General features: G+C 53.1%; 1 protein-coding gene across 11 annotated transcripts in view; it reads left to right on the plus strand.

Annotated features, from left to right (window-relative positions):
- Pde11 (Phosphodiesterase 11) overlaps nt 1–10,000 on the plus strand; it is a 353,946-nt gene that overhangs the window by 284,481 nt on the left and 59,465 nt on the right. The window contains exon 1 of one of the 11 annotated variants that reach the window (XM_070139127.1): nt 5,800–5,965. The exons of 9 other annotated variants lie outside the window; for them this stretch is intronic. The gene's annotated coding sequence lies outside the window, so the exon portion shown is untranslated. Of the gene's footprint in view, nt 1–5,799; nt 5,966–10,000 lie in introns of those variants that run through there. One more of the 11 variants, XM_070139128.1, reaches the window with a different exon arrangement.

Genomic DNA, 10,000 nt, shown 5'->3' on the forward strand with positions numbered 1-10,000 from the left:
GGGAGAGAGGGAGGAGGAGGAGGTGGGGGAAAGGAGAGAGGGAGGAGGAGGAGGTGGGGAAGGGAGAGAGGGAGGAGGAGGAGGTTGGGGAAGGGAGAGAGGGAGGAGGAGGAGGTGGGGGAAGGGAGAGGAGGAGGAAGAGGTGGGGGAAGGAACAGAGGGAGGAGGAGGTGGGAAGGAGAAGGAGGAGGGGGGGGAAGGAGAGAGGAGGAGGAGGTGGGGGGAAAGGAGAGAGGGAGGAGGAGGAGGTGGGGGAAGGGAGAGAGGGAGGAGGAGGAGGTGGGGGAAGGGAGAGAGGGAGGAGGAGGAGGGGGGAAGGAACAGGGAGGAGGAGGTGGGAGGAAAGTAGAGAGGAGAGGAGGAGGTGGGGAAGGGAGAGAGGGAGGGAGGAGGAGGTGGGGAAGGGAGAGAGGGAGGAGGAGGAGGAGGGGAGGGAAGGAACAGAGGAGGAGGAGGTGGGAGGAAAGTAGAGAGTGAGGAGGAGGAGGTGGGGAAGGGAAGGAGGGAGGAGGAGGAGGTGGGGGAAGGAGAGAGGGAGGAAGAGGAGGTGTGGAAGGGAGAGAGGGAGGAGGAGGAGGTGGGGAAGGGAGAGAGGGAGGATGAGGAGGTGGGGGAAGGGAGAGAGGGAGGAGGAGGAGGTGGGGGAAGGGAGAGAGGGAGGAGGAGGAGGTGGGGGAAGGGAGAGAGGGTGGAGGAGGAGGTGGGGAAGGGTGACAGGGAGGCGGAGGAGGTGGGGAAGGGAGAGAGGGAGGAGGAGGAGGAGGAGGTGGGGGAAGGAACAGAGGGAGGAGGAGGTGGTGGGGAAGGAACAGAGGGAGGAGGAGGAGGTGGGGGAAGGGAGAGAGAGGGAGGAGGAGGAGGTGGGGGAAGGAACAGAGGGAGGAGGAGGTGGGGGGAAAGTAGAGAGGGAGGAGGAGGAGGTGGGGGGAAGGGAGAGAGGGAGGAGGAGGAGGTGGGGGAAGGAACAGAGGGATGAGGAGGAGGTGGGGAAGGGAGAGAGGGAGGAGGAGGAGGTGGGGAAGGGAGAGAGGGAGGAGGAGGAGGAGGGTGGGGGGAAGGAACAGAGGGGAGGAGGAGGAGGGTGGGGAAGGGAGAGAGGGAGGAGGAGGAGGTGGGGGAAGGGAGAGAGAGGGAGGAGGGAGGAGGAGGTGGGGGAAGGAACAGAGGGAGGAGGAGGTGGGGGGAAGGAAGAGAGGGAGGAGGAGGAGGTGGTGGGGAAGGGAGAGAGGGAGGAGGGGAGGAGGTGGGGGGAAGGGAGAGAGGGAGGAGGGAGGAGGAGGTGGGGGAAGGAACAGAAGGGAGGAGGAGGTGGTGGGGAAGGGAGAGAGGGAGGAGGAGTAGGTGGGGGAAGGGAGAGAGGGAGGAGGAGGAGATGGGGGGAAGGAACAGAGGGAGGAGGAGGTGGTGGGGAAGGGAGAGAGGGAGGAGGAGGAGGAGGTGGGGGAAGGGAGAGAGGGAGGAGGGAGGAGGAGGTGGGGGAAGGAGAGAGGGAGGAGGTGGGGAAGGGAGAGGGAGGAGGAGGAGGGAGGTGGGGGAAGGAACAGAGGGAGGAGGAGGTGGTGGGGAAGGGAGAGAGGGAGGAGGAGGAGGTGGGGGAAGGGAGAGAGGGAGGAGGAGGAGGTGGGGGAAGGAACTGAGGGAGGAGGAGGTGGGGGAAAGTAGAGAGGGAGGAGGAGGAGGTGGGAAGGGAGAGAGAGAGGAGGAGGAGGTGGGGGAAGGGAGAGAGGGAGGAGGAGGAGGTGGGGAAGGGAGAGAGGGAGGAGGAGGGGGGGTGGGGGGAAGGAACAGAGGGAGGGAGGAGGTGGGGGAAAGTAGAGAGGAGGAGGAGGAGGTGGGGGAAGGGGAGAGAGGGAGGAGGAGGAAGTGGGGGAAGGGAGAGAGGGAGGAGGAGGAGGAGGTGGGGAAGGGAGAGAGGGAGAGGAGAGGAGGTGGGGAAGGGAGAGAGGGAGGAGAAGAGGTGGGGAAGGGAGAGAGGGAGAGGAGAGTAGGTGGGGAAGGGAGAGAGGGAGAGGAGAGGAGGTGGGGAAGGGAGAGAGGGAGGAGGAGGAGGTGGGGAAGGGAGAGAAGGTGATGTGTGCAAATGTATACGCACGCGCACACGTACACGCACACACAGCTATAAATGCATTTAGGCCTATACACATATTTTCATACACATTCTCACTCCCTCCTTTTCTCTCTTGCTCTTCCTTTTCCTCCCATTTCCTCATTCCTCTTCCTTCAGTACCCCACTCCCAGTCACACTCCGTCCTCCCCTCTCCTATTTCACCCTCTCTCCTCTCCCCCCCCCCCTCTCTCTCTCTCCTCTTCACTCCCTCTACTCCCCCTCTCTCCTCTTCCCGACCTCTCTCCTCTCCCTCCCCTCTCTCCTCTTCCCGTCCTCTCTCTCTCCTCTTCACCCCTCTACTTTCCCCCCCCCTCTCTCCTCTCCCTCTCCCCTCCCAGAGCTCAATCCCCCGATCGCGATATCCCGAGAGCTTTGGCGCGGCGGCCACGCAATCCGGGGATCCATCGAACTGAAATCAAGGCGGTGGCTATTAGAGAGGGAAGGGGGGGGAGGGAAGGGGTGAAGGTAAAGGAAGGGGGATGGGAGGGAAGGGGAAGAGGGGAGGAGGGAGAGGGGATGGGATGGAAGGGGTGAAGTTAAAGGAAGGGGGGTGGGAGGGATTGGGATGGGGAGGGGTGGAGGAGGGAAGGGAAGGGGTGAAGTTAAAGGAAGGGGGATGGGAGGGATGGGGATGGGGAGGGGTGGAGGGAAGGGAAGGGGTGAAGGTAAAGGAAGGGGGATGGGAGGGATTGGGATGGGGAGGGGTGGAGGAGGGAAGGGAAGGGGTGAAGTTAAAGGAAGGGGGATGGGAGGGATGGGGATGGGGAGGGGTGGAGGAGGGAAGGGAAGGGGTGAAGGTAAAGGAAGGGGGTGGGAGGGATTGGGATGGGGAGGGTGGAGGAGGGAAGGAAGGGGTGAAGGTAAAGGAAGGGGGATGGGAGGGATTGGGATGGGGAGGGGTGGAGGAGGGAAGGGAAGGGGTGAAGCTAAAGGAAGGGGCATGGGAGGGATGGGGAGGAGGGAAGGGAAGAGGTGAAGGGAAGAGTAGTGGGATGGGGATAGAACGGACGTGACAAGGGAAGGGGAATGGGAGGAAAGGGGGAAGGGAGATGGGATGGAAGGGGTTAAGGGATGGGTGAAGGGAAGGGAAGGGGTGAAGGGGGATTTGGGTCTGTCTCATATGCTCTCTATTCTTCATCGTTTGTTTATATATTTTTTTTATTCATTATTATTATTTTTTTTACATCTTTTATGGCAAAGGGTCGTTATCCAAAGAGGGATTTCTGCCTGATATTGCTACCCTTATTTATTCATTTATCCATTTCTTAAATTATGGAGGATAACTGTGAAGGAGGAAATTTGCGGCGGTTTCACGTTTTTTTTTTTTTTTTATTATTCTTTGATTATTAATATATTTCTTAATCGAAGGAACACGAGGCAGCTAAGGCAGTGGGGGTGGGGGTAAGGGAGGGGGTTTTAGGAGAAGGGAGGGAGGGGAAAGGGGGGCTTTGAAGGATGGGAGAGGGGTTTTTCAGGAGAGGGGAAGGGAAAGGAAGGGAAGGGAGGGGAGGGAAATGAAACAGAAGGGAGGGGAGGGAAAGGGAAAAGAAGGGAGGGGAGGGGGGGAGGGAAAGGAAAAGCAAGGGAGGGGAGGGAAAGAGAAGGGAGGGGGGAGGGAAAGGAAAAGGAAGGGAGGGGAGGGAAAGAGAAGGGAGGGGAGGGGTGGGAGAGGGAACACTGCGGTCCTTTTTGGAGGTTTTAATTAATGTTAAGGGATTTGATCCTTCGATTGGCACGTGTGCGATCGCAGCGGAGAGGGTCGGATGGGGGAGGGGCGGCTGAAGGGGGGGGGGGTGAGGGGAGGAGTGGGGAAGGGTAGGGAGATGATAAAGGAAGGAAGGAGGAAGAAAGTAAAACCGAGAATTGGGGAGAGGGAAGGGAAGGGAAGGGAAGAAAGGAGGAGGGAGGAGTGATACATATATATATGCGCGCGTGTGTGTGTCTGTGTGTGTATGTATGTATGTGTATGTACGCATGTGTGTGTGTGAAAATGAGAAAAAAAAAGAAAGAGAGAGAGAGAGGGGAGGGAGTGGGTAAGGAAGATGGGGGAATACGTATTTTTCTCCCATCCGGTTGTGCATTAGTAGGGAGGGGCCAGACCGAATTATCTATCCTCTGGCAACCTGTTGGGTGGTCTTGGGAGAGGCGGGGGAGGGAAAGGAGAGAATAAGGAGGAGGAGAAGAAAGAGACGGATAAGGAAGAGACGGAGAAGAAGAAAGAGGAGGAGGAGTAAGAAGAGGGGAAGAGGAAGATGAAGAGGAGGAGGAAGAAATAAAAAGAATAGAGGAATGGTGAGCGAGGGTGAGAAGGAATAGGGAGAGGAAGGGAGTGAGAGCGGATAAGGAGTAGGCAAAGGTGGATTGAGACAGAGAGAGGAGGAGAAGGGGGAGGATTGAGGAGGAAGAGGTGTAGGAGGAGGTGGAGGAAAAGGAGAGAATGAGAGAGAAAGGAGAGATGGAAGAAGAGGGGAAGAGGGACTAAGAGACAGACAGGACGAGCAAAAGGAAGAAGAAGAGGAGGAGGAGAGGGAGAGAGAGAGAGAGAAAGAGAAAGAGAGAGAGAAAGAGAGAGAGAAAGAGAGAGAAAGAGAGAGAGAAGTCAGAGAGAAAGGAGAGGGCAGAGGGACAGAGAGAGAGAGAGAGGGAGCGGGAGAGAAAGAGAGAGAGAGAGAGAGAGAGAGAGAGAGAGAGAGAGAGAGAAAGAAAGAGAGAGAAGTCAGGAGAAAGGAGGGAGACAGGGAGAGAGGGGAGCGGGAGAGAAAGAGGAGGGAGACAGGAGAGAGAGGGGTGAAAAAGGAGAGAAGGGGTGAAAAAGGAGAGAGGGGGGAGAAAGGAGAGAGAGGGGGGAGGAGAGGGGGGGGGGGAAGAAAGGAGAGAGAGAGGGGGAGACAGGAGAGAGAGAGAGGGGGGGGGAGGAAGGAGAGAGAAAGAGGGGGAGACAGGAGAGAGAGAGAGAGAGAGCGGAGGGGGAGACAGGAGAGAGAGAGAGAAAGAGAGAAGACAGGAGGGAGGCGCAGGAGAGAGAGAGAGATGGGGGGGGGGCAGAGAGAGAGAGAGAGAGCGAAGGGGGAGACAGGAGAGAAAGAGAAAGAGGGGAGACAGGAGAAAAAGAGAAAGAGGGGAGACAGGAGAGAGAGAGAGAGAGAGCGGGGAGACAGAGAGAGAGAGAAAGAGAGGAGACAGGAGGGAGGCGCAGGAGCGAGAGAGAGGGGGAGACAGAGAGAGAGGAGAGAGAGAGAGCGAAGGGGGAGACAGGAGAGAGAGAGAAAGAGGGGGAGAGAAAAGAGAAAGAGGGGAGAGAGAGAAAGAGGGGAGACAGGAGAGAAAGAGAAAGAGGGGAGACAGGAGAGAGGGAGAGAAAGAGGGGAGACAGGAGAGAGAGAGAAAGAGGGAAGATAGGAGAGAGAGGAGAGGGGGAGAGACAGGAGAGAGAGATGGGGTGGGGAGACTGGAGAGAGGTGAGAGGTGAGAGAGAGAGAGAGAGAGGAGGGAGAGAGAGAGGGGGAGAGGAAAGAGGAGGAGGGAGGAGGGAGGAGGAGGAGGAGGGAGGAGGAGGAGGAGGAGGAGGGAGGAGGAGGAGGAGGAGGAGGAGGAGGAGGGGGGGGAGGAGGAGGAGGGGGGGGGACAGGCGGGGCGGGGGGGAGGGGGGCTCCGCGTTTGTCAATATCCACGTGCAGGCCGTACGTAGTCAGTCGGTCGGCCGCCATCCGGGTGGACGCGCGCCGCTTAGCTCCGGGAGACTCGCGGTTGTGTTCGGTGCGCTGCTGTTGGCGGGACCGGAATTCCTCTCTCCGTTCGGTTACGTCTGGCTTCTGGCGGGAAAGAGAGAGAGAAATTCTCGTGGACTCTCAGTTTTTTGTATGTGCGGGTTTGCTTCCCTACTTTTTTTCTTTTTTTTTTTACTTCTTTCTCTTTAAAAAAAATAACCCCGAGTTCGTTTTCCTTCGCGTGGTGGGTAATTTAGCCCAGGGAGTGTTATCGTGATGTGATTTTTTTTCTTCCTCCCCTCTCTCTGTGCTGCAGGTGCTTCTGACGCCAATCGCGGGGCACAGTCGATGCTATTTTCTTCACTACATGTGGGTGGTTTGTCCGCCGATGCAAGCGAGAGGCTCAAGGGGGGGGAGGGGGGGAGCGAAACAAAGTCGGGGGAAAAACGTGTTAATCTCTCTCGTGAAATCCAGAGTTCCCGGATCTGTGAAGTGTGGATCGACCTTCATCTTCATCGTGATGATTATGAGTATTATTTTAATGATAGTGATCGTGATGGTAATGGTAATCATGATGATTATGATGAGAATGATAACGATGATGAGAATGATAACGATGATGATAGTGATGATGATGATATTGAAAATGGTAATAGTAATGATAACAATGGAAATGATTTTGATGAATTTTATTATCATGATGATATTGATTATTATAGTTTATGATATTACTAAGGATATTAATGATGTTGATAATGATGATGATTGTAATGATAACGATAGTAATAATGTTTTTTTATTATTATCATTTTTATTATTACTTTTATGATCATTATCATTATTATCATCTTTATCTGTCATTATTATAGTTACTGCCATTAGTATTGTTGTTACTATTATCATTATTATTGTTGATATTATTAATATTATTATGATATTAATGATGATAATTATTTATGTTATATGACTACTACTAATAGTAGTGATGGTAATGATAATAATTATAATAATGATTGTGAAAAAGTACTAGTAATAATAATTATATTAGTTATTGTTATTATTTTTTGTGCTATTATTATTATTGTCATTATTATTGTTAGTAATAGTAGCAGTACTGCTACACCGTTAGCTATGTCATTTTCATAATCAACATTATTGTTGATATTGTTTTTGTTATTATTATTATTATTATTTTATTATTTTTTTATTATTGTTATTATGATTATTATGATTATTATTGTTATTATTATTATCATTGTTATTATTATTATTATTACTATTATTGTTTTTATTATTGCTGTTATTTTTAGTAGTAGTATTACTTCTAGTATTGTTTTCGTCATCGTCATTATCATTTTTATAGCTATTATAACCATTACAATATTATCACCGTCATTATCATTATAATTATTATCATTACTATTCTTGTGCATTTGCGCGAGCGTTCGTATGCACAGTCTACGAGTGCGTGTGAGCTTGTGTGCGTGTGTGTGTGTGTGTGTGTGAGTGCTTGTGTGCGTGAGTGATTGTGTGCTTGTGTGCGTGAGTGTGTGATTAAGGCGGTGAGTGTTCGATTGGGCGAATGTACTCGATATCTGTTTTATTCATTATTTAACGTCGCTTGGCTGCGGCTTCGGCTATCGCTCCTCCGAACGCGTGGAGGGAACGGTCGCGGGAGAAAGGGAGGGAAGGGGGAGGGAACAAGGAGGGACGAAAGAGGGTAAAAGAAGGGAAAAGGGAGGGAAAAGGGAAGTATGGAATTACGCCAGGTAAGAAGGGAGGTGAAGAATGGAAGGAAGGAGGGAATAAAGGGAAGAGAGAAGATTGGAGAAAGAAAAGGAAAAAGGAAAAAATTATTGAAAGAGGAAAAATTAAAAGAAAAAAAAAAGAAATGAAAGAAGAGAAAGCAGAAAAAAGAAAGAAAGGAAAGATAAACATAAAAAGAAATAATAGAGAAAGGAAGAGAAGAAAGAAAGAAAGAACTTACGGAGGAGGGCGAGTGAACAACCTTCCGATACTTGCGTGTGGTGGAGGGCCTCCCGCCCCCCCGCTTCGCTCGCTGCTCAGACGATGGGCGGGGGGTGGGGGGTGGGGGGCAGGGAGGGGGAGGGGGTTGGAGGAGGAGAGGGAGGGAGAGGGGGGTTGGAGGAGGAGGGGGGAGGGAGAGGGGGTTGGAGGAGGAGGAGGGGAGGAGGAGAATGAGGAGGAGGAGGGGAGGAGAATGAGGAGGGGGAGGAATGGGAGAAATGGGAAAGGGTGGGGCTTGGAGGAGGGATGCGGTGAAGATGGTGGGACAGGGGATAAGGGTAGGTGGGCGAACGGGAAATTGAAGGGAGATGAAGGAGGAGGAGGAGAAGAAGAAGAAGAAGAAGAAGAAGAAGAAGAAGAAGAAGGAGCAGGAGGAGGTACAAGAGAAGGAGAAGTTATGAGAGAAGAAGGAGGAGAAAGAGAAAAAGAGGCAGGGTCCGAGGCAAGCTATGAATTGCGATGAAGGACCACAAAAAAAAAAAAAAAAAAAAAACACAAGGAGGCGACCCGGCCTGATTGCAAGTTGAGAAAGGGAAATGTTCGTATGGGAGTTGACCGGCTGGCCTCCCCGGCTCCCGTTTGGTCAATAGCGCATTAAAAAAGAGGAGGAAAAAAAAGGGAAGGAAAAAAAAAGGGGGTTTTCGAATTGTGTGTTGGGGAGACGAGGGGGGAAGGGGAGGGAGAGGAGGGGAGAGGGACAGAGGAGAGGGAGGGAGGGGGAGGTGGAGGGGAGGGGTAAGCTGCCGAGTGGCAGAAAGATTAGGAGAAAAGATGAGGGAGGGAGGGGGGGGGAGGAGAAATAGATAGACAGCCAGGCAGACAGATGGGGACAGACGGACAGACAGGGGGAAGGAATAAGAAAAGCAGGGGTAGGGGGCAGAGAGGGCGAGAGTAAAAAGAGACAGAGAAAGACAAAGAGAACGAAAAGGAAAAGGAGAAAGATAGAAAGAGAATGAAAAGGAAGAAGAGAAAGATAGGAAGAGAAAGTAAAGGAAAACGGGAAAGAGAGAAAGAGAAAGAGAGAAAAGGCAAAAGAGAGAGAGGAAGAGAAAGAAAAGTCAAAAGAAAGAGAGAGAAAGAGAAATAAAAGTCAAAAGAGAGAGAGAAAGAGAAAGAAAAGGCAAAAGAAAGAGAGAGAAAGAGAAAGAAAAGGCAAAAGAGGGGTGGGGGGCTAGACGTAAAAAGGCCAAGAGCGAAGTTTCTAGATCGACGAGTGGCGAAGCAGAATGGCCGTATTAATTACTGTAGGGAGAGAATTTCATTACGGAGGGAAGAGCGATGGAGGCAGCCTGGGGACGCCCCTCCCGCCCCCCCCCCTTTTTTTCTTTTTTTCTTTTTCTGCTTTTGCTTTTTTCTTTTTCTTTTTCTTTTTCTTTTTCTTCCGTCTTTTTTGTCGCCGTCTTTTAGATCTTCCTTTATATCTTAGTCTTCTTCTTCCTCCTCCTCCTCCTCGTCTTCTTCTTTTTCCTCTTCCTCCTTTCTTTTTTTCCTCCTCCGCCGATTGCCTCTTCTTTTCCTCCTCCTCCTCCTCCTCCATTTCCCCCCGTCCCCTTCATTCTACTCCTCCGTTTCCCCCTTTCCCCTTCCTCTCACTTCCCCTTCCCCTCCACCCTTCCTCCCTTTCCCCTCACCCCTTCCTCCCCTTCCTCCTCACCCCCTCCCCATCCCCCATCCTCCCCCTCCCCCTCACCCCATCCTCTCCCTTCCTCCCCCTCACCCCATCCTTCCCATCCTTCCCCTCCCCCTCACCCCTTCCTCCCTCTCCCCCTCCCCTTCCTCCCCTCCCCCTCCCCTTTCCTCCCCATCCTCCCTCCCCTCTCCCCATCCCCATCCTCCCCCTCCCCCTCACCCCTTCCTTCCCCATCTCCCTCCCCTCCCCCTCCCCCTTCCTCCTCATCCTTCCTCCCCCTCCCCCTTCCTCCCCCATCCTCCCTCACCCTCTCCCATCCCCATCCTCCCCCTTCCTCCCTCCCCCTCTCCCCATCCCCCATCCTCCCCCTCCCCCTCACCCCTTCCTTCCCATCCTTCCCCACACCCTATCCCTCCCCTCCCTCTTCACCCCTTCCTCCCCATCCTCCCTCCCTCTCCCCATCCCCCAAACTCTCCCTCCCTCACCTCATCCTTCCCTCACCCCATCCTCCCTCCCCTCACCTCTTCC

Source organism: Penaeus vannamei, chromosome 25 (assembly GCF_042767895.1).
Source record: "Penaeus vannamei isolate JL-2024 chromosome 25, ASM4276789v1, whole genome shotgun sequence".
NCBI classification, from domain to species: Eukaryota; Metazoa; Arthropoda; class Malacostraca; order Decapoda; family Penaeidae; genus Penaeus; species Penaeus vannamei.